The following is a 25,589-nucleotide window of genomic DNA, read 5'->3' on the forward strand; positions in this document are numbered from 1 at the left end:
GTCTGATCTCTGCATCCACCAAGCATTTGATGACTGCGGGCCTTTTATACAACCCCAGTCCGAAACAAGCAACCCAGCCTAACTAGATTACATGCCGGGGCTTTGTCATCACGGCACTGATAGAATTGCATCAGGCTGAGCTACAGAGTACCCACTGCTATCCATTCAGAAACTTACTGATGTATGTGAACAAACAATGAGGGACAAGGAAACGTCATGCACTAATCTTCTTACCTTTAAGCGTTTTTGACAACATCCTGCATTACTCCAGACACGCCTGTACATCCAGAGGCCATATTGTGATTGTGTTAACTGTTGCTTGTCAGGCATCAGACAGAGCGAGCAGAGTTTGATTGAATTTAGTCATCTGCATAAACAGACTGTGATTAACAAACGTAATTGCCCGCAAATGTCAGCTTGGCTTCTGTGGGTCGCCGTTTTCATCAATCAACCTCTTGAAATACTAGCGATCATTCCACCTGATTACGACACGGTAGCTAAGAGCGATGACTCTTTTCAACAGACCAGCAGACCAGCACACCACAAGAACAGAGGACGGGGAAAGGTGATTGCTTTGTTATATAGCCATTTGCAAAGCGCATGACCCAGGCAGCAATTATAGGCGATATTGGGTCGCTTGTTGATGGTTTTTCTTAACCGGGACGACAGCTTTGCAAGGTAGTATTGTCTTGTGCAAAGGATTTGTTTTTAAATAATGATATCTCTTTACTTCAGTAACTTTTGCATAAATGTACGTAAGGCTACTCTGCAACAATGCAAAACTGTGAAAGTGCTATATGAATTAAATCAATTGAGAACGTGAACACTTAACAGACAGTATCCCACAATTCAATGCACTCAATTAGAGCTTCCATTTCCAGTGTGACGAATGAGGAATGAGCAAGAAGTAATTATAGCCAGGATTTTTGACACCTTATTTAACTCCTTATGTGATCAGACTGCCAAAATACATTACACAAAACAGCAATGCACATTTACTGGTACAAAAAGATTACTGAATGCTGCTCACATGCAACATGATCAGGCTACAAGATACAATGTAGAATAGTTTACACAATTTATCCAAATGCATTATTGAATGCTAGAAGCTACAGGAACCAATTCATTATTTAGAACATTGTTAATAAAATAAATATTATGTACATATTTCAGAAACAAACATGCAGAATGACTTGCCTATGAAACATAATCGACAAAATCTGGTTCGCATTGCAAAAAAATAACTCACTCTAATTGTTCATGTAAAATTACCAGCATTGATGCACTTGCTGTGACAGAGGAAAATCAGGTTAGCAGGGAAGCAGGGAACCCCTACCACGTTATGGATGGAAATGAATATCCCTAATGGCCCAAAGGGAAAGATACATGTAAACTGTGTGGTTTCTAGCGCCCAAAGATGCTATGAAACATAACAAGGGCATTTCCACTCTCAAGAAACAGGTGCGGCAAAACAAAATATGGAAGACAGATTCTGCGTTGCATTTCAAAGTCTCCGTAGGCCTCAGGCCTAATAATCCTATTAGACATAAAAATGTCAGCTGAGATAAAGAATGTGTTAGGGGCAGCTAAATGTTAAATTGTCCAGTGGAGACGGATCCGATCAATTCTTGGACACCCGTGACAAGTCTGTTGCTTTCCCATCATCCCCCGCAGTAATAGCATCCTTCTATGAACCAGAGGGCAGAATGATCACGTGATAATGAACAAAGAGTTTCACACCGTGTGTACACCAGACGCAACCACGCCGCATCAAGTATGGACAAAATGTAAAATTATATTGGGTTCTTATGTGTTCTATTGTCTATACACTGCAGTGTATAGCTTCCTTTACGATTGAAGATCAGCTGCCCAACTGGTTGACTACAATAAATACTAACCATACAGTATTTTGTAACCTCTTTTGAAGATTGGGCAACACGAAGTTTCTGACAATCTCATCTTAATCTTGAGTGCCGAAAACGAAACAGGGATCCAGACTACCGAAACAAGTTGGAGTGCTGGGGGAGTGTATCGAGCACAGAAATTCTATGTCGTACTCGTTTTTTTAACAAGTTGACCATGTTAAGGATGAAAAGCCAGCACGTTCAGAATGCATGAAATAGCACAATACCCATTCTTTCAGGTAAATTCTTGTTTTTTTTATTTTGAGCATGTTCCATTCTCAAAGTTTTACCTATAAGTATCATATGTCAGTATATATGCTCTTTTACAACTTCACAGCTTCCAGTTCTTTGTAGTTGAATTAAGTTTAGTAGATGTAGATTCATTAATCTCTTTGACGAACTGAGTTTAAGACCGATTCATAGAGCTTTGACATACTCATTACAAAGAACAGTCAAAAAAATAAGATGACATATTGATTTGCATAGTATAAAAGACAGCTATGACATACAGTGTTTGTACGGTTTTTGTTCTGCTGTTTGCTTGCATGTATTTTATTTTGAACTTTGAAATAGGTTGTCACTTCCTGTTGTCAATGGTCTTTGTAGTTATTTCACTATTTCCCAACCCTAATAGACTCGTTTTTTCGGTCGCCTCAAGTTGCACCTTTAGGATTAAGGTCAACGGCATGAGTCAAATTATCCAAACACTATATCATACACCGACAACCAAAAAAGGGAAATACTTCAAGCTTTACGTATCAAGATAAATCCAGAAATATGAAGTAAACTTTGATACATACTCAAGCCTTGATCACAGCGGCACTCAACAATGCTCAGACGTAGTCCTGTCGGTTTGATAATATTTTAACGTTTATATTTAGTAAACATAACCTTATGTACATTATCACCCGGCGTGCATATATTCCATTGTATCCAGATGTCTTGTAAACCTTTATTGGTTTGTGTACTCTATAGAGTTTCCGGTGTTTTTTGTTCATTTCCTGGAATATTGTTCACTCTTTGCTTGATCAACACAGACACATATTTACTATGGGCAAAGCTGAAAGGGCAGGTTTAGCTACTCAAAAAATATTTTAAAGCACACTGTGTGTTTATAGATAACAAAACAATCACCTTTGTAGGATGATTTTTTCTGCCTTTATGGGACCATATAAATCAATAGCCACAGACATCTCTCTCCTCTACTGGATTGGTTGCTTTCTTTTCATTAAACATATATTTGCACCCTAACAGACTTCAGACTTCTTGCCACTTACTATAAGCACATATAGAGCTTTTCACATATCCTGATGGATAATATGGTGTTATCAACACTCAGTTATCAGCTGCCTGGAGTTATGTCATTATTTTTTGTGTGATTGAATGAAGGACACCCAACATTTATTGGATGGTGTTGGAAAAAAGAATCAAGATGACCACATGACTTATCACCGCAAAGGTATGCAGCATCAACACTATCTCATTGAAACAGTGGTTAAGTAGGTATTCTTGTCAGAATTTGGATCAGAGTTCATAAATATTTAATTAGTTATTCATTATGTATTGTGATTTAACTTAAGAAATGTACTCACCAAAACTACAGAGGCAGATGTTTGATATAACTTGCAGGCAAGACATTGCATTAATTATTAATGTTTGTGTAGGAGTGCAACGTTGCTTGTTGACCACTAGCTAGTTTTGTAAACTTTGAGATGTTCCTTGTACTCACCAAAACTACAAATTCTGGCTGCATGCATAAACAAAGCGTTTGGTCCAAACGCTTTGTAAACTTGCGTTGTAATTCTTTACTTTCTTTTTAGTTTAACCGTGTTCACAGACACAGCTGTTTGTAACTTGGAACAGAATCTGGACAGTCAGATTAAGGACGAGGATAATCAAAAGGTCTCAAGTTTTGCTTGCAAGCTGTAGAAAGATACACGTGTGTGTTGTCAAGTTTAAAACATTGTAAATCTAGTTTGTGTGAACTGAACCCAAGATCCACTAAGGTCGTTTTCACATTTAGTTCGATTGCTAAATAGACCCACTGGACTGGACTGCGTTCATATTATTATTTTTGGGTCCGAGCCGTGGGTAGTTTGCGTCATCAGCCTGCAGCTGTTTACCCTGTCGCTTGTAAGAACGATGCAGGATAAGGCATAACATTGCTTGCGCCACTTTTATACATTTATGCTTTTGAACTGTTAGTTTGGTTTGGTTAGTTTGGTCACTTCAGTACATAGCGGCACTTTCGTCTGTGAATGTCCTGCAAATGCTCTTAAGACCACTGAAGACGAACAGAAATGCGATATACAGCTCTCTGCTTGGAGCAAATCAGAAAAGTGAGTGAAACACACACAAGCACATGTTTTTACCAAAGAATACGTCATGAATAGCGGTTCACTTCACCGATTTGGTACGATTGCATTCATATCACCTGCGAAGCGTACTGGAGTTCACGTGAACCACACAGCCCAGAACTCTCTTTTTAAGCGGACTTGGGTACAGTTCACGGGTGAGCACCTGGGTACGGAAGACAGCGTTCACATCACCCAAAAGAACCGATCTCTGACGTTTCTCGAACCGGGTGCGCACACAAAGGTGCTAGTGTGAAACCGGCCTTAGACTACAGTCTTCATTAAACCTACAGTATGTGACATTTTTGCACTCAATGGGTTTGAGAATTCTTGTCAAGCCTCTAAGAATCTTGCTTTATCGTTTGATCTTGACCTGTGATGAGATTAAGACTGTAGTCCCTTCATAAGACACCGCGTGTTACACTTTTAAATCGCAATGGCTTGGGGTTAATTCGTTATAGCGAGCAACGGGTCTGCAAATGAATGACTGCATGCTGCCAACGCAAAGAATTTGAGGAACGTGCTCGCTGCCAACTGGCAGAAGGCATAATTTGTTGCACTCATTTATTTCTGGTTCTATAAATTGGAATGAGTGAATACAAAGCTTAAATCTGTCAGACAGCAAAGTAATGGCAATTTGCCTGGTCGCTTTCTGATCCAATCACAGCATCCGTTTGTTGAATACTAACAGGTCAGAACTGCATCTCACAGCTGAATGTCTGATGTCTCATAATTCAGAATTAAAAAGCATTTACACCTTACATCGCATAAAAGTAACAACTGGCACTTGAGCCAGACTTATGAAAGACTCATGAGCAATTGAAATCCGTCTGGTAGTAATGAATTTAAAATGGACCTACAGACCGTTTCATCGGACGCGCGCCACCAGTTAACTTCCGGTTTGTGTTTGGCTAGTTCATATTCATTTCTATTATTATTTTACTGTATAATAATTGTATTAAATAAACAATTTGTTGAATGGGTCCTGTCGTTCGGTGGCATTTAGAGAAAGCGTATGGTACATTGACATCTAGCGGTTGAGCTTGGAATCGCAGTCTAAATTCAAATATTGGAGAGACAAGTTTAGACAAGTAACGGTTCTTTTCGGTTTCTTATGATTGTTATCAGAAATAATCTCAAGGCGCTCTATTGTTTGTGAATATGTACCGGAAGTTCCGATGGGGTCACTTAAGTGCGCATGCGCAGTAATGTTGTTTATTTTGTTACAATGAAGCCGTATTTAATTACAGGATGTTATACGATTATGTTCTGAGGCTTTTATCCACAATGGATCAACTACAGGTACATTCTTTGTATTCTGTTGGTATGTAGAGTAAACGTTTTGTTTTTTTCATTTCTCAGCACTTTCTTCACAAATCCAATAATTTGGATGGAAAGAGGCACAAAATATGTTGGCACATTTCTTCCTTTACAAAAGAGAGCTGCGCTCTTCCAATGATCGCTTAAAAAAGCCATTTGAGGGTTAGGTCTAGATCTAGGCATTTGTCATTCCTGATTATGTTTTAAATTGAAAATTTCGATTCAAAGACAGCAATAAGTGAAATCTATCAAAAGGGAGACATATAGAGTCACCCTGCTACATCTCAGGTGCATTTCAAGATTCATTTAAATTGCAATCCACCCGGAAGACAACCCATTTAAATGAAACCTAGACCCCTCACCACTATACATCTCCATAATCCGTGATCAGTAATGAATCACATCTTTCACCTAAACGTTCCCATTGTAATGAATGCAATATCAGAGATATTAGGTACTGTATGTCTTCTCATTAATTCTCATATTATTGCCTGCTTCTCATCACTTTTGGGAGTCAGTTTGGATAAAAGTGTCGGTTTAATGCCTGAATGTAAATGTTTTGATGTGACAAATGAATATGATAATATTACCTGTTTATGTTACAGTCCTGGTATATTAAACAAATAAATACATTATTCGTTATATCATTGTTTATTGATTCTCTGAAGAATCTTCGGTAACACTTTGGTATGGGGACCAATTTATTATTAACACGCCTATTATTAGTATATTGACTGTTTAAAAGTACTAACTGTATAAACACATATTCTGCATGACCATATTCTACTTCCAAAATCCTTTCCAATACATTAAGCTAACAACTCCATTAATTACTATTAATAAGCACATTGGGAGTTTACTGAGGCAAAAGTCATAGTTAATGGTTTATTAATACAGAGAATTGGACCTTAGAATAAAGTGTGGTCGAATCTTCATTCAGATCATTTCCGCCAAGCTCCAACAAGAACAAAAACACCATGAAAACACTTTATGAAATGTGATCATCATACTCATCTTGTACAAAGTTCTTCAATATAATTCATTTCAGATCCAAACATATCACATCACCATTGTGCACCACATTTTTTATGACAGATGCAAGACAACATTTTCTAAAATGTAGGTTTCTAATGCGTTCTTTTGTTTTTTATAGTGTCGCATCGCAGCGCATCATCCTGTGTTTTAACAAACAGCTTCAAACGACTGAAATAAAATGCAAAATCATATTTTTGTTTACTTAATTTAGTTAGGGTGTAATGTTGATGTTGGGGCATAAAAAAGATCTGCAAGTTCACTCTCTCTAAAACAAAAGCCAAAAGTAAAAGACTGCATTATCCCCCAATGCACAATATCCTCTTTAAATAAGTCACAGTCAAGGCAAATGCAAAACGGTTGATAACCCCTGTAACACTGAAGAACGTAACTTGTATTTGAGGAGGTTTGGTTGTCTTTCTCCGTACATCTGGGCAGGACCTGACCTCCTGCAGCTGTGTGCCAATATAAGCTGCCAGCTCCATATCATTACATCCATTTGGTCACACTCACACCGGCATGCTGAGTTTGTCCTCTGTCCTGCTAGAGACTAATCTAATGATATGTGCCCTTTGCAGATCCACTTGAGAGAGTTTTATCACTGCACATCTGACATGTCAAAAGCTCTTAACAGACACATCAAACTATATTGTGTTAAGCTCTAATTGTAAAACATTAACCAGAAGCAGATGCTGTCTGTGCTTTCATTTCTGTCCAAATCATCAGCTGGAAACAGCCAAGTAGAAATAGCAATGCTAACAATTTAGCCACATTCTTCCACCAGTGTCGCCATAATGAACCTGTGCAGTACCAGTTGAAAAAAGAGTTGGTTAATAAGCCCACACTTCTTATTGATAATAGTAATACAGATTAAGACGTGTTTTATTGCTTTTTTATTTTATTCCATTTTAATGCTAAACTTAGCTTCACCTTCTATTGTCTTTCTTTTAACTTGCTGACAGCTATTACTTCTTTCAAACCATATTTTGATTGCTTCTTACACCATACACCCTGGCTGGCTAAATGTATTTGCTTTTTCAGATATTTAATTGATATAGACTTAATAAGTGCATGTACATATGAGCGTGACCAGAGATGATGGTAAAAATAAACTGAGAGCAGCGGTTTTATTTCTGCTTTGACAGATGTGAGACGGCACCCTACACTGTATGCGAGTGTAAGAAATGGAATAGTCTGCTTGGTACGTTTTTCGTCTTTAAACCGAACTTTTAGGTCTTTAGTTGGCATAGTTTAAATCCTGTCTGGCTTGAGCGCGTCTCATAATGTTAATGCATGATGTCTGTATGCAGGGAGTAGGTGGTCTCTTGTGGCTGTTCATCAAACGCCGCAAAAACAAAAGCTGAAGTCTAACTAAAGCAGTGCGTGGAACACCGCAACGCTACTCTCCTATTGCAACACTTCTTGGCAGTGACACAAATGTATAAATTGCTAACATCTAAATATAATAAAAATCGCACTATATTGCCACCTAGTGGTGCAACTGGGTAAATTCTATCTTACATGCATAACAGCCAGTGTTGACATGTGTAATTTAAAAGTTATATATATTTTACGGCTCCAGACAAATTTTATTTGGTGGGGGTTGCCGACCCCTGCCCTAAACAAACTGCTCTGCAGAACGCATTTCATAAATACATCTACTTCGACATAGAACCGATAACCTGACAAAATATTAGTTCTGTGTCAGCCGCCATAGTGCTTAGAAAGAAGGGGGATGAAGTGAGCCGCTGTTTGCAATAAACTGGTCCTATAATTTTGAAAAAGCTATTAATGCATTTTTTTCAAGAACAGTCTATGGCATGGTGTTGCCAAAGTCAACAAACTACCTTTAAATTGTTTAAAATTGTATTTAAAATATAACCTGACATGTCTGCTTAGTGAATGGAGTGGCTCAGATACCGCCGCGTTGGTTCCCTCGACCGAAAGCCTAGGCATCTCTCGTATAGACTTTTGGAAGATCGCAAAAATACGTAATATAGCTTAATCTAAAAATATGTGCATCAGAATGTAAATAAGTATAATTGATTGTTTCAAGACTTATTTCGTCTTTATCTATATACTAAATCTGTAACCCTTAAATTGTCTTCTCTCAGGGCAACACTGTGCCACCAGAAGACCTTTATGTTAAGTGTGAAGATGAGATGTGCTCATGGGGTGTGGAGATGTGGACTACATTCTACTGTCATCCTTCACAATAAATGTATCATGATGGAAAACAAATGGCTTCCGCCATTGCCTCCCATTCGCAATGACAACTCTGTGGTTGCATTCATGTGCATGTCCATGTGCAACCTGTACAGTAAATTCAATCTGTTTGACCTGACTGAACACGGGATGGTGAAACGAAGGGAGATTCAAGGTAACAGGGTGAACAGGAACACCAAAAGCCAAGTGCTGGAAAAGTGGTGTCCACCTCCTGCATTTCTAATGAACAGATTGAGAAATGGGAGTGCTTTTGCAAGAAAAAAATAAGCACTGATTCAAACAATAACCAATAGTCCAAACTAACACACATGCGCGGACATTCACTGCAGTGTTGGTGTACTGTAAATGTTATGTGAAATATGATTTATACACAATGTGTTTGTTTAAATAAGTAGTAGCTTGCTTGTTTATTTGTTTGTAAATGGTTTGTGTATTTTTTGCAATGTATATCTTTTGTAATGTAAAATAAATATATATTCTACTTTTATAGAAAACTTTGCAGTTTTTGTACCCCCACAGCATACTGATGCCCTGAGGCAACAAACCAATATCTGGTTCAGCGTTGGGGGGCACACATTTTATTAAGGATATGTTATCAGGGACCCCCAAGCTCCTAAAATTAAGGGTAAAATACCCCCCCCGCCCAAAATAACAATTAATGCCATAGAGGGCTACATTGGATGATTAAAGATAAACTACTTTCTCTATGAAGCACTCTTTGTACTAATAATGTCTAATAATGAAATATAGCAACTATGAAACTATGATATGCCATATGCAGTGATGCAAAGTATACCTGCAGACAAAAACATTTCTATGTGCTTAGCATAGAAATAGCACAAGATCTGTTAGACAATCATCTCCTAGCGTTGGGTTAAAATACCCACTGCTGGGTTTGCAAAACAAGCATATTGACTTATTTTAAACCCAACATCTTTTAATGTGTACACTTCTCAATTTATTAAAGCGTAGTTGACTATAGGGAGGCACCGATGTCTATTTTTCAAGACCGACTACGAAGACCGATATTTTTTCTGGTACTCGCCGATACCAATACCGGTAAACATAACGAGAATAATAAAAATAGAATAGCTTCCTAATCACAAACAACTCCACATTAAACACATTATGATTTTTTATGTGCATCTACTTGAATTATAATAACTTGAAGTTAAATAGGTTATGGTTTCAAAAGGGATAATTACAAATGAGATTTGGATTTCTCTCTATGAGACTTTTCAATGCAGCATTTCCTTCCCCACAGCTTCATCTGAGCAACAGGACTGATGTGATAAATAATCATTTCTGCAAGTAACCTTGCCGCGATCAAGAGAGATGCTGTGAAATCAGACTCGCAGCAGGCATGCACAGCCTTCACTAAACAACAACAATAACAACATTTTTATTACAGCTGTAAAACCAGTCAAACAGCTTTACAGGACAATTGTACATACACTACACTCATCTTCCTAAAATGGGCAACATGTTTGCGATGAACAATCATTCGCTTCATCTGTTTCTTTAGAGTTGAAGCGAACATTGTTCATTTGCATAAGCTATTGTTTGAACACCAATTCATCGCATCTGTTACTGAGACTGTACAGCATCTCTCCACCACAACAGTGGCTCTTTAAAATTTCGAAACCGTGCTTGGTCTGGATACATGCCCAGTTAAAACGCTCTGCTCCGTCATTAGATCGTCATTTGATGAATTAATGCTTCAAGGATCAATAGCAATTTGTAAACAAACATTATTTTGAAAGAAAATTCCCTTTAACCCCTGCTGTGAAGTAAGGTCTATAATCTATAAGCCTGCTTACTAGAATGAAGGCATGTTTTGCACTTCATTGAAATAAAGGTATCCTTATATTCGAGATGCAGTTTTTCGCTGAATGGCACACATGTTTAGTGAAGTCGCTATACTACGAAACGCTGTAAGTATAATACCTTTTCAATGAGTTTAGGCCTTAAATGAACCTCTGACACAGCTAAATGAAATTTCACAGCTATCATTAGAAAGGGCCCTATTAATGGGGTCTGTGTTGGAAAATTGCCTCCTAGTTCTCACGCTGATAGGAGAGATATTTTTAATTTCCCTCCTCATTTTGATCCACAGGTCTGTAGGGGGTAAAATGCAGCATTAATTCCATCTGAGACAAGGTTACGCTATCAGGCATTAGTGGGTCTGCGCCATCCCTCCTCAATTAATTTGAAAAAGCCGTCTCATTTCTTATAAAAAACACTGCAGCGTTGTATAGACGTTTTCGAGGTACAGAACTACGAAAAACATTTAGAAACAACTCCAACGCGTACACTGTAGACTGTCTGTGAACGTGTAAGACAAAAATTCCTATCTACAATCATGTTTACTAGAAGGAACACAACTTCTCTTTTCTGGAAGATGGTTTTAGGACAGCATAAGTATTCGCACAATGAGACATATTCCAGTGGGATTTAACACTTTCAACAAGTGATCAACAGGTCGCTCAAAGATGTTTCAGTTTTTCCAATCTGCCAACCAATAACCACTGAATCCATGAGAATTTCTGTGATGCTTCCCAGTTATGCTTTTCTATATTTTTTCATCAGGGATAGTTTGCTCTGCAATGACTTGTATCGCATCAATGCAACAATAGTTTGACAGACCGTGACTGCGGCATCAAACATAACCTTGATGCTGGCGCCTTTCCCTGCACCCGCTGGCTTCACCGGTGTTTCACAGCTCTTGCTTCAAATCAGCTCACGGTTGTGGTCCCATCGGCAGCCCATGAGCGCTGCAGTCACACTGGGTTCACGCAACCTTATTTGCATTCTGATGTTATCCTGGAATGACGTGGAGGAGCAGGGGGGTACCAGAAAAAACCGGCATGCCAATCCACCTGGTGACCTACCACAGAAGATGTCTGATGAGGAACACGTCCTTCTTTCAATCTTGTTCATGTGGGTGTCATTTTGAGGTGAGCCTACTTAAAGCAATTACGTGTATGAATCTCTTTGCATGTCTGTTTATGTATAACAGACAGTTCACCCTCAAATTAAAATTTGTCTAACCTTCATGTCATTCCAGACTTGTCCGGCTTTCTTTCATCTGCAGAACACAAAAGAAGATATTTCGAAGAACGTTGGTAACCGAACAACATTGGCCTCCACTGACTTCCATTGTATGGACGTAAAACCACAAAGATGTTTCACAAAATATATTTTTTGTATTCCACGGATGAAAGAGTCATATACAGGTTTAAAACGACAAAAACGGACACAATTTTTATTTCTATGTCTATGCATCCCTTATCCCACACCAACGCGATCATTTTAGAAAATGTTTGGTTATATAGTTTCCATTCCTTACAATATAATTATCTGACCCCGGATAACAGTGCAGGCCTACATTTACACCTTCTGAATATCTTCACCTCCCTTTCCATCTCCTAATAAATGATTAGCACACAGGAGAGAGCGCTAAACCTCACTTTGAAGCAGATTATATATAGCCACTGATTAAGGCAGACGAGAACATGACCCACATGGATAACATTTCTCTGGCGTTACGGTCTGCCACCGAATACGTTCCGGGCTTTACAGCTGGGGAAATTGCTCTAATTATAACGCAATGTCACACTTCATTGTGCGTAAAAAGCACCCCATGCTTCGCTTATTTGCGGCCGGATGATTTGTGGTGACTGAATGGACAGTTAGTATCAAAACCGAAGTGCTCGTGAGAGTCAAAGATAAGAGTACGCGGCTCCAGCTGCCCAATTTCGAATCATTCAGAAACCCTGCAGCTGATGTGCCGCAAATAATCACGCGCCCTCGGGGGGGCACGGGAACGAGAAGCACCCCCCTGCTCATCAATCCTGTGGCCGCTGTCCCAGCGAGTGGACATCCGGCCACACAGAACAGATCTAGACGACAATCGCAATCCCTTCATCAGCCATCTGAGCTTGATTTAATGCCCTTGTTTCCTGGGAGCGCGCTAGTGATTACAGACCGTCTCCGGCCTTTCTACGTCCCATTACCTCTAGCCGTCTGCAGCGTCTGCAGTCTCTCTGGGTTGGAGGTGAGGGCAAATAGACCGAACGCGGGAAGATGTGGGGGTAAAGTACAATCATTTTTGGTTTGGAGAGCTCCGACATGTCAGCAAACAGGTCGATTATGGATGATAGTCTGTACTGAGAGGCTCTCTGAGAGAAGATCTGAAGGTTAACAATGCAACAGTTCATGTTCTGAGGACCGTGGCTCCATTTGAACCTGCTATTTACACGAACGCAAGTGGACGACTGGGTTGTGCACAATTCAGAATGAACCTCACAGAAAGATGAACTGAATGAATTTACATAGCACTTAACTCATCTGGCATCAAGTTTGTCCTGATTCTTGATTCAAGTTGTGCATTATATATACATGTATGGGACCTTTCTTCTGGGGGAAAGTTTCTGATGTGAATCACCCATCATGTCAAGCCACACATATTTCTCATACCCGCGCAGGCCCCCAGAAGAGGAATCACCGACCGCCACTGATACAGTATATACATAAATCCATATTTTTTCAGTTGCCGAACATTTGTTGCATCCCTAATGTACGTTATGCATGTATATGCAATGTATACGTTTAAAATTGATGCCAGATGAAAGACACAGTCCTACAGTATACCTTTGAGTTTTTATTTCATTTAATTCTGTTTGCACTTTCTTTATTTATTTAAGCTATTAAGAAAAATAACACTGAGTAGAATTTGGAAATGTCTAAATCTACAAGCACGGGGTTAATGGAATATGCCAGAACATCTCGGTTATACATGGCATCTACATGCAGAAACACGAATTCAGACAAAATCATTATCTGCATGCAAGGTATAATGGAATTTTAAGAGGTACACGAATCAGGAAAAAATGAACCGATCATAAAAAGGTTCAAAGTGAATAAATCCATCGATGAATAATGTTCATGAGAAATAAGCCATAATAAAATGATTGATGTGCTAACTGGCTCTTCTGAAGTGTAATAACAGCACCAGTCAAATCAAGAAAGATGCGATTTAGAATGCATTACTTTAAATTGTTTGGGTGACGTGCTTTGAATTTATACGTCTAGAATGGAGACATGAAAGTATATGATTATCATTATGTTTTTACATCCGATCAGGCCTTTAGAAATTAATGAATTGGTTCAGTCTATCAAAGATAATTCATGATTTTAAAAAGATGAAGATAACACCATTTACAAGCACTCCTCATACTTTAAAGACAACAACACACAGAAGAAACACAAAACCTCACAAAATCACAAACAACAACATTCGCAGCTGTTTCTAGAAATATGGTGGCACTGTCAATATCTCTAACCAACATCAGTTCTATCTGATTTAAAGCTGGATTGTGTAATGGTGTTGATATTTGCTATGCCAAGCATCACCGTTCGTAAGATATTTAAACAAACTTCCAACCTTAAACATTAAAGCTGTCCTGGATCGTCTGAGCCACACACATGACTGTCACTTCAAAGTGCTGTATGTGGCTTTGTTGAGGAAAGTTGCTTTTACTTGAACTTTCTTCAAGATTTTTATCTAGCAGAAGATGAAATAGAAGAACAAAATCCCACAGACCAACATCAAAGAAGGTATTTTTATATTGACCATAATATTTGTGTGGACTCTTTTGCTCCAGTATGAAACCGCCTAGCAACCACCGCCTCCGTGCATGAGCTACAAAGCATTCTAGGCAACCGCATAGCAACACCCTAACAACTGGTCACAAGCACCGGTGTGTTTTAATCTTGAACGCAATCATATAAAAAAAACATCCCCTTACAAGAGTGACCAGAATATCGTAAAGATTTCTGAGTGGGCTTCAATTTGATATCTTTTTCACAAAAGATTAAAATTGGGAGAGAGATTCACATCGGCACACTTTTCATAAACGTGTTGTATTCACATTTGAGGGAAAATCCTTCCTCAGATCTATCCAATATCAATTTGAAGTGTCAGACGAACAGGGATGTGCTCTAATGTTGATGTTTACATACTGAGAACAGATGGAGGCTGGTGACCTCATCACCTGAACACATGTCTCTTCAGCAGGTGACAATAATATAAACATAGAAAAATGTTCCTCGACACAGCACTCAGCACCACTGGCCGTAAACATTACTGCTTTTGTCTGTACTACAAAACAACATATGAATATAAGTGCTACTATATATAACTAACTTTAAAAGCATATGTTCCCTTTGATGTTGCACAGTTTTTACCTTACAACTGGTGTAGTCAACTGCTGTTTAATCTCAGGAATATATATATATTCGGTATATCTAGTTAGGAATATATAGTTTCTTCCATATTAACCCTTTCCCCACCCACGTGTGTCTTTTTTAGTTTCACAAAAGATATGTATATAACTTTAATAAAATATTCCTTCCCCATACCTTTCATGAATATTCTGGTATCAAATAAAATAAAATAAACCCCCCTTGAACGTGGCTAGGTTTCTTCAAAAATAAATTTTGAGAACAAATGCTGAAAAGACTTGTAGGACCCATCTCAGATAGCACATGTACATCTGTAAGATGCTGTGTAGAAACATCTGATAAACGTCTTAGAAAAGGCAGTTTTACATCCATTCTAAATCATAAACATCTTTGATATGTCTATATAATATCTGACAGGAGACATCTCAGAGACGTATTGCAGATGAGCAAACAATATGTGTCTTGCAGATGTAAATGCATTCATCAAAAAGTCGTCACCCAGATGTATGTGTGCTATAAGGCAACTGCCGCCACAGTCTCTTTTTGTGATTCCTTCCGCGAAACTCCCGGAACGGGAGACTGACCCCCAGAACGTGACCAAGGGAGAACGTGATAACGGATTTTGGAACCCAGACGTTACCAGGTATAATAGACTTAATAATAGCAGCTTGGTTTTATTAATGTGCTATGAATACGTTTTGTGTAAATTGCTGAGAAGCAATTGGATCACCAGCGCAACATGGCCCTGCTAAGATGTCTGCAACAGGACTCAATAAAACAGCATTCAGCAAAAGAAAAGCTCAAGCACTTAGCATCTTATTTGACCTAATCCATGCCTGTAAACCTAAGTGTGGTGTAATGAGTGATTTTCACGGTGAAAGTGAATGAAAATGCATCGATTTGTGTATTACAGAGTGCCGCTTCTTTGCATAAAGCAATTAAATCTTCGGGTACTTCTGAAATGAGACCTGCATATCGATACTCCTTCAAAGGCTACGGAGGGCCTATGAGAACCGGCAATAATTAGTTAAGGCCTCTCTATACAAAAGGCATTGGTCCCATATGGCCCTATGTCACGTCAAAATGAATCCTTGTTGTCTGACAATTACACTCCAAATGGAGGAATACGGAAGATTGAGATCAATATGGTACATTTAGCAGAGCAAAGTCGCGCTGCTGTTCATACAAACGTGAGAGGGAATTTATTTAGCCTAGGACGAGTCGCTTGGTTACTGGAGCTGAATTCGCCTTTAAAATGGATGACTCGCTCGCCCAAATGCAATTTACAAAATATCCTGATCTGATTTTGCATGACCTGTGATGAAGGAGAATCGAGCTGATGCATGATGAAAAACAAACCGCTTGACGTTTTTTTGAGGAACATTAGATCTTTATGCTCGAAAAGAGCATTAGGCTATAATTGGATGAAGCAAAAAAACAGAAACCATTTTGTATGTGTCATTGAAGTCATGCTCGCAGGTCTCCAGTGATTGGTTGTTCCCCAAAATAGGAGCATTGTCTGTCCTCATAGAAAGCAGAAAACAACTACTACTTCACCACAAAATGAAAATGTTCCATCATTCACTACTACTTTGAATTGTTCCAAATCTGTATAAATGTCTTTCTTCTTATGAAAACAGAGAAACATGTCTGGAAGAATGCTTAAAACCAGACCGATTTTGCCCCCGATTGACTCCCATAGTAGGAAAAAATACAAAGATTGTCAAAAGTGCCCCAGAACTGAATGTCCTATATTCTTTAAAATGTCTTCTTTGGTGTTCAACAAAACCAAAAAAACTAAATGTTTCCAATTCCCCAAACAAATTGTCATTAGATTCTAGAATGGCTAGCTTCTGTGACATCACTCTGAAACAAACATAACAATGCTCAAAACTGAAATGATTTCGTCTTCGTTATTCTTATACTATAGTTTATGTAATGTAAATATCATTTATTTAAATATGTTTTATGTTATTTTAGATCTTGATACTTCCATGGCTCGAGTAATTCTTTAAATGAATCTATATGATGAAAAAGTACATTACACTGTAACTGAATAAACATCCAAATGTGTGATGTACAGTAAGATTGCAGCTCATAACCAACAGTCAGAATCGGCCTGCATGATGGGAAATTATAGTGTGCAAATCTCATTCAGCACAGATTATTTTAGGAGTGCATGCAGCTTACATGATTTGCATAATGTATGAAGTGCTACAACCAGAGGTCGCGTTATCCGAATATTTGCCGTCGCTGGCTTAATTTGTTCAGAAGTGAAAAATCTCATGGATGTCTGTCACTTTGACAGATTATACTGAGGGTGATTTATTGCAACTTGTGACTGTAATTCTAACCCCTGCCTTTGTGGTGGTTGCACATATTATATTATGACATATTATATTGTATTGTCTGGTCTTTGATCTCCATGCATTATGTTTTTCGGTCCAGTGGTTTTAGTCTTTAAAGTGTTAATCTAGTGTCCAGTGTGGCAGAGGAGTTTAAACTTGAGAAGCCGACTGTCCGGAGGCAAAGATCCAAAATCTAATTTACATTTACATTTAGTCATTTAGCAGACGCTTTTATCCAAAGCGACTTACAAAGAGTTCGGGGAGCAATAAGCGATATGCCATAAAAGAGCAAAAGTACAATCTAATCTAATCACAAATTCTGCTTTGGTCTCCATGTTCACCAGGAGGAAGTTTTGAGTTCAGACAGAGACAGAAAGTCACCTTAGTTCATTGTTTATGTGTTTTGTTCATATTTTAATAGTTTGTTAATAGTGTATTTTGTAATATCATGTTAATCATATTTAATTAAATGCCGTGCTTTTATAACCTCCACTTACACTGCAAAACAAACATTCATTCATCTGTTTTGTGTGATGTTGAACGGTCTCTAAATAAACGCATTATATATAGACTATATTCATTCATGATTAAAAAACGAAAATGGATGAGGATGACATGGGTGAGCATGACAAACACTTTTTTCAGTCTTAATTTGACCGTCTGAAAAATAAGGGAGACTACACAACCTCCGGCAATGCAGACAGCACAAGTTGAACCTTCATCCTTGGTTCATTTCTGCAGAATGAATATTCTGGTACTGTTCTGGGTCCGCACTTCATGTCCTAGGAAATGGTGATTCAAGTTAATTTACCAAATCTCCTAACCAAGATATTTCTTCAGCACTAACACACAAATGACTAACATGTAGCTGCCCTGTTACGTAACCATTGACAAATATGCTCTGTGAGCTATCAAACATTCACAAGTTGGATTGCATGAAGAGCATATGGTAAAAATCATTGCATTCAACGGAATAGTTTACTCTCATCTTAATGTCATTACAGACTGCGTTTGTGAATCACAAAACAAGTTTAAATTAATGAAACATTTTGCACCTTTTGCAAGTTTTTAGTGACCGGGCAGGATTTAGAACAACACGAGGGTGACTAAATAATGACCACATTTCCACTTTTCATTTAAACTCCACATCCCATGAACTTCACATGACTCTATCCTCTCATGCGCGCATTTCACACTTCTAATGGGAAGGGAATCATTATGGTGTAAAATTTGGCAGTGTTTTGTAACTGGCCAGCTCATCCTAACCTCCTCTTCTGCTCCAATCTGTCCAATTATATTGAGAGCAGAGAGAATCCGTGGGAGCCGGACGCTGCTCTGAATAGGTTTACGATTAGAATCCTGTTCTAATTGAACCTGGCAGTGATGAATGAAGTCCTTTGAAGTTCTTTGCCGTTTTCTCCGTGGAACGTATGAGATTTTTTACTGTGCTCACGTCAACAAATCCTCAGAGCCCTCCGCCACCTAAACTTAGCTATGGAACGTTCCTGCTCTTTATGACAGTCTAAAGTGAGTGTATAGTGTAGATAGAGTATTCTATAGTAACATTCTCTCTTTTCATTGGCTCAAGGACACATGGGTCTTTTGGGGGTGTCTCCGTCAGATGTGCACGTTCTTGCCCAAAGGCATGAATCTTCTGAACGTTCCTGCTCCTGCTGAAAGGTCTCTGCAGGGTAATAGAGACTTCAGAATAAAAGATTGCATTCTTCTTCAATGTCAACGGAGTGCAGAGAAGTAATTACACTTATTTGTTCATTTAAAAAATGCCATTTCATGGCAGCATGTCATTTTCCACTATTGTCTTTTTTGTTTGAGTTCACTCTCCATTCATTCAGATAAATAACGACGCATTCAGAGAACCCGTCGCAGGAACAAAAAGCTTTCCAACCGAGTGAAAGGACAAAGTTAATGAGCATTGTCTGCTGTGTTGTTTTATTAGAATGTCAAAGATTCCCAAGACTGAGTCTTTTTTCCAGCTCTTAGTCATCATGAACATTTTGACTGAAATTAATAACAAGATCACACAAACTTAACCTCATTAAAGCTGTGATCAGTGGCTTGCATCCCATTCTATTCACCTTAATACATATAATATTATATATAAATCATATTTTGATAAAAGGTAAATATATATTAAGCTTTTGGCATACAATTTCTAAAGTATGCAAATGAGTGCAAACACGCCCCAGATGTGCTGCTGTATTCTGTTTATTTTGCACATATTCAAGGTTGCATTAGACAAAATGTGTTGGACATGTTCCCAATTCTTATCCAATTTGTAATAATATAATTAAATGTTGGATAATTGGTTTCATCATTAACAGAAAGTAACTGTATTTCCATATCTGTTTTCCACCAATGAATTGCTTGTTTTGTCAAAACGTTTCAAATTGGGCAAAAAATAGTTTACTGTTTGGCAAGCTGTCATTGACATTTTTACTACAACTATACTCACTATACTTACTACTATGCGGACTGCACTTTTACTATACAATACTTTTTACTATTTACACATTTGATGTAAAAATCTTTGGCCTGTACCTCGAAAATGCATCTTTGCTTCCAGGTGGGCTGGTCCCAGAGGTTACAAAATGCCAGCCAACAGATTGGAACTGATTCTTTTCTGCTAGCTCCTGCCAGTTTTGTGTGCAGTGCAACAGACAGCCAATGGATAAAACAGTGGTTTCGTCCAAATACCCCCACTTGCGGCCTTGGCCACTTTAGAGACAAGTAAGAGCGCAAGTCTATCCAATGTCTTAAAAACACCAAAGTGCAATGCCCTAAATGCTAAGCCCACACTATCTTGAATTCCGCTTCCGAGGGGTATTCAGGGGTAAGCGCTAAGTGCATCCCATCATGCATCCCGTTCTGGAAATAAATCAGGATATGTTGCAGAAAAGCTTTCCCATGTAAGTTATACTACTAGTTTTTAAGGTTAGATCTTTTTTTTATATGTTTGGCTAACATGTTTTTTCTTTAGTTTTTTGGTTACAGCTGCTTTGATACAAAAAGGCATTATAAAAATTTTTATATTCTGGCATTATATAAAACTACAATTGCATGGACATCAGTGGAAGTCAATTGGACACAATTTTGTGTTCTGCAGAAGAAAGAAACTCATACAGGTTTGACTATCACTTTGAATGAAACACAACTGAGAAATCCATCAAATCTCCAGTGAGCAAGAAAGCTTTCCTCCAGGCATGCTTCAATATCTCAAGGGTGCTTTCATCTTTTCACCTACTTTTCAGGATCGGGAAACCTTGAAAATTAAAAGTCAATGCCCGTTCTCTTCAGTTCAGCACTTGACACCACAAACATCAGTTTGAGGCCCAGATAAATGTGATATCGGCCTTCTTTTGTGAGCTGCTGGATCTCATCAGAGTTTAATTGTGAGCTGTGAGGGGTCTCGGAGAGCAGACGAGGGCAGCGATTGCAGATAGACGTGCCATTTAAAGGGCCGACGCGCCGTCTGATTTACACACATGAGCCATTGTCAACGATTGACCTATTGACTGCCACAGAACAAAGCAATATCCTATCCTTACAGTGCTGACCACAAAGAAGCCAAGAAAGAGAGAGAGGGTCCAAAATAGCACGCAGTCTTTCTTCTAGAGGCAGATAAGAGATCAACTCACTGTCGCTAATAAAAGCCATTAGCCCCCAGGATGCACCTGGATCGTGCAGTCGGTTTGTTGTGTGTTCCATCGCTGGCTTCCATTTGTCTTGATAAGGTTGGCCAGCTGTGACACAGCAGAGATTTCAAACGCACATGTGACCAAAGTCCAGCTGCAAACTGGCAGCTGAAAATCTTATTGTAATGCTGATTCTAAGTGAAGATTGTGCTCTTTGACAGACCATTTTAGTAAACCTGAATCAACAAAGACTATTCACAAACCATTTTAGTTTTGGAGTTGAGCGTTTTCACAATAAAATCTGCCTCTCATCTCACCTCAGCCAGAACATGTGTTCGGTCTGACTGTACAGGTCTGTACACCCTAGATATTTTCCTCAAAAGAATTGAGAGAATGTGGGAAAAAAATCATTTAGTAATACTTTTAGAGTGAGAGCAGGCAGAAGCCCAAAATAGTCTCCAGGACATTTGAGAAAGTCGTAGCCTCAACATCAATCAACCTTCAAAAGATATAAGCAGCGACCATCAATCTTTCTGCTCCACAACACCCATGACAGTACTAGAATAGTGGCCATGACTCCATGTCTCATCATTGCTAACACTAAACTGTGCCACTGCTCTGACTTTCAATTTAGACCTTTCCAACCCTGACATTTCTTTACGTTTCAGCTATTATGGTTTGGTTTGGTTCAATTGAAATTAGTAAATGGAAAAGAAACCTTGACATTTATTACTTTAGGGCGACTGAAAGAGATTAGAAGAGTTGAACCGGGAAAAAATATTGAAAAATATTATTTCACTGATCTTGTGAAATAAAATGAAATAACTGTAATGTATAATGAAAACACACATGAACAAATAACTTCCAAATCCAAATACTATCCAAATACATGTATTGAAACTTAGCTTCAAAGATGTTCTGACCACAAATAGACAGATCTATTATTTGAAAACATTACCAACACATTTACAGATTAAAAATGTCAATTTGGTGTTCAGAGGCTTGGCCTTTCAGTCGCTGTGAGGTAAAAGAAAGAACATGGGATAGATAATACTACTGCTAAACTTAAAAGAAAGAAAAAAAACACTATTATTGCAGTGTGTATATAACTAATAATGAATATATCCAACTTTCGGAAAGAATTGAAAATTAATCTTTACAAAGGTCTCTTATTATTTTAGTCTATCCATCGAAGTTTGTGCAGCATCAATAACAACTAAACTAACAGCAATCTGGCAACTCATGAATAAAAAAAGGAATAATTTTTTCATATTCAAAAAGCCTGGGAATTATAAGAGGTAATTTACATATTTATGTTTTAAAGGAACAAAAGCTACCCATTTATCAACAATAAATATTATTAGTACATCTCATGGGGAAATGAATTGTTCAAGGTGCATTATCTGTCAAGAATATAAAATATCAGTGTTTGACTCTTATCCTCTGTCATAAAGACAAAGATGCCCAGCGTAGACTGTGGCTTGAAGCTGAACAAGGAGAATCTAGTAAGGCATAAAGACTGATTCAATTTGACCTGATACAGACTCTGAGCAGAATCCTCTAAGACAGTATTTCCTAGCCTTGTTTTTGCACATAAACTGTCCCGTAATAATATTTGGGAACAATCTGTTAAATAATAGTTTCACTAAAAAATTAAGAAAATTCACTGGTTTTCTGGTAAATATTTGGTCTTTTTCTGTCATTTTACAGTTTTTCACATTATACATAGCAAATCTGCAAAGAATAGCAGAAACATTTGTTAAAATGCATTATTTTATAATCTTAATCACAAAAGAAATTAGGCAAATCAGGTAACAGACCTAAAAACCTGCACTGTACTGTACAAAATGTACCACTAAAAGACTGACCGATGCCCAGTTATTCATTATCTGAAAACTTCCTAAAGTCACTGGGTCATGAGGTGTGGTCACCACACATGTGAGAACCAGTGGCAGGCTTAAAATAACATCCAAAAATGCCACTAATGATTCATCTTAACACATTTCTAATACACTGTGCTCCTGTTTTAATGAACATCAGCAGAGATGCAGCACTATAGCCATGGTTTGGTGACTGGAATAACAAGTCGAGGAGAAATGAATTCATAATTATTTGAATTGTGTTGTGCGGTTAAGGTCTCACTGGATGGCTTCTCTGTGATCTCCTCAGCTGCTTGGAGGAAAATAGAAACAGTCCCATGGCGTCCCCACTCACCGCGCTGTCAAGTTAGGGACAGTTCTGAGACCGTCTTACACAGAGACTGGAAGGAAAACCTCTTCACAGCAGATGGCACGAGGATACACGGGAGTTTCTTACTTGATGAAATTCACAGAAATATTCTAAATTGGAAATCTGCAGTGTGTGTCAACCTCACTTTTGGGAAGTCTATGCACCGACACACATGCAAGCTTCAAAAACTCTAACAAAAGAAAGCTACTTTTGGTCATAACGTGGAGGATTAGCAGATGCAAAAATATGACTGAATGTTAAATATCTATGAATACAGAATAGACAATACAAAAAGTCTTTATTGACTCCAAAATCCAAACACAAGTTTGTCAAAGACCCCAAAAATCCCTTTTGCACTTCCTCTCAAATCGCTAAATGAACAACATTGTATATAAATCTGTATATATACTGTATACAGTATATATATATATATACATGCCATCTGCTATACCTTTCCATACAGAAATGACGACCTGCTGTTAAAGGGATCGTTCACCTACTCGTGTCATTTCAAACCTACATGACTTTTTTCTTCTGGAGAACACAAACGAAGATATTTTGAAGAATGTTGGTAAAACAACATTGGCCCCATTGACTTCCATTGTATGAACACTAAACCACATTTCTCAAAATATCTTCTTTGTGTTCCACAGAAGTCATAAACACGTCTTGAATGAAGAAATTATGATAGAACCTTTATTTTTTTGAACCAGAAGATGGGCAAGTGATGGCCTACACGGCACTTAAACCAACAACCAGGGCTGTGAAAGCTCTGGATCAACAACCATGTTGAGGCCAGATGGTGTTCAATTCAGCCTGCTTCACCCATGCAGCCCCTGCTGAGTAGAGAAAATGAGGTCAGGCCTCCAAGAGACCCGCGTGCTTCAGGGAACTCAGTACAGATCTGTGTGTGTCCGAGTTCATTCACAAACACTTTTTACGTTGGGAAAGGTCAACGGGGGCCGCCGTTTAGAGGCCACTTGACTACGAGCTGTGGGAGGTTGTGCGTGTTGGTGCTCGCCAGAAGTATCTCAAACAGGCGTGTGGAGAAATTACATGTTTTCAAAATATTAAATTATTAGCACGTTATGAACCCGAAAAGCATTATTGCTGCCAAGATATTTTTCAACGTAAGCAGAGGACGACATTACTAAATTGGTTGAACGTCTTTCCATATGGACATGTACTGTATGCAAATGTTATGCAATAGAATAGATTTCATTATGCAGTGGGATTAAAAATCTGTAAACATTATGATTTATAACAGATAATCACTTCTATGATTAGACATGCAAATATTTTTTGGACATGCGTTTTTCAATCTGTAAACATGTTTGTCTCAAAACAAATCAAATTCAACATCTATCTTCAATCGTAAATGCTCAATCCTTTTGATAGCGTTTACATTTTAACAGATGGCAGTTTGATTACAATACACAAAAAACAACCATTAGCACGGATTTAAAGCTACATAAACTAATATTACTCCTGACGTCAAACAACTTGACTGAGAAAAAATCTTCAAAAGACAGATGTCACCTCATGGGTCCAGGAGTGTTTCTTATTTTTTCTTCTGGGCTTCTTAAGGTCTAAACACCAGGACATACAAATACAGGCCACGTCAGCACCATCCACCCCACCTCACTTTTGTCCTTATTCGGCCTGTTCTCTGTGCAGTAAACGATAGATATCATGAAGGTTTATATTTGTTAGCAGATGTAGCTTCACAGGCTATTACTCACCGTGACAGCTACTTATACCTTCAGGGCTATTGAGGAGACACAGCGTTTGTCTTTACGCCAGTCCAACACTGTCATTATGGCTTTGGTCCATTTTCCACTTATGCACCACAGAACAATAAACATGCAATAAAACAAGGATGTAAATCAACTGCTCATAGACAGGGAAAACTGTATCATGTAAGTGGGACATCACTTCAATTTAAAGTAACTTTGTTTTTCATCACCAGGAACTTGAGCAGTATGGGGTTAACACAGAATGTGGACAATGGGGAACCTAAAATATCATTTCGGTCAATGATAAATAATTATGATGTCTGTTCTTGCTTGTAATTTGGTTTTAACAAAAACATCATTACGCATCATGAATATTTGCTGACTGAGACTGCGGAGGCATGCACATTTATACATTTTACCCAAAAGCTACCAATAAGTTCATTGTGACTCAGTATTTTCCTTAATGATATGAGTATTATAGCCATAACAAGACAAAATACTTAGACGGCATATTTAATTTTGGTCAAATTTTTGTCCTAAA

The 25,589-nt window shown here is 38.2% G+C and overlaps 1 protein-coding gene across 1 annotated transcript in view; it reads right to left on the reverse strand.

Moving 5' to 3' along the window:
* Positions 1-25,589, reverse strand: part of LOC306909866 (A-type voltage-gated potassium channel KCND3-like) — a gene marked incomplete at its 5' end in the record, with an annotated part of 98,726 nt that overhangs the window by 71,423 nt on the left and 1,714 nt on the right. The window lies entirely within an intron of this gene.

The sequence above is a fragment of the Barbatula barbatula genome (genome assembly GCF_947034865.1).
Source record: "Barbatula barbatula genome assembly, chromosome: 20".
Taxonomy (NCBI): Eukaryota; Metazoa; Chordata; class Actinopteri; order Cypriniformes; family Nemacheilidae; genus Barbatula; species Barbatula barbatula.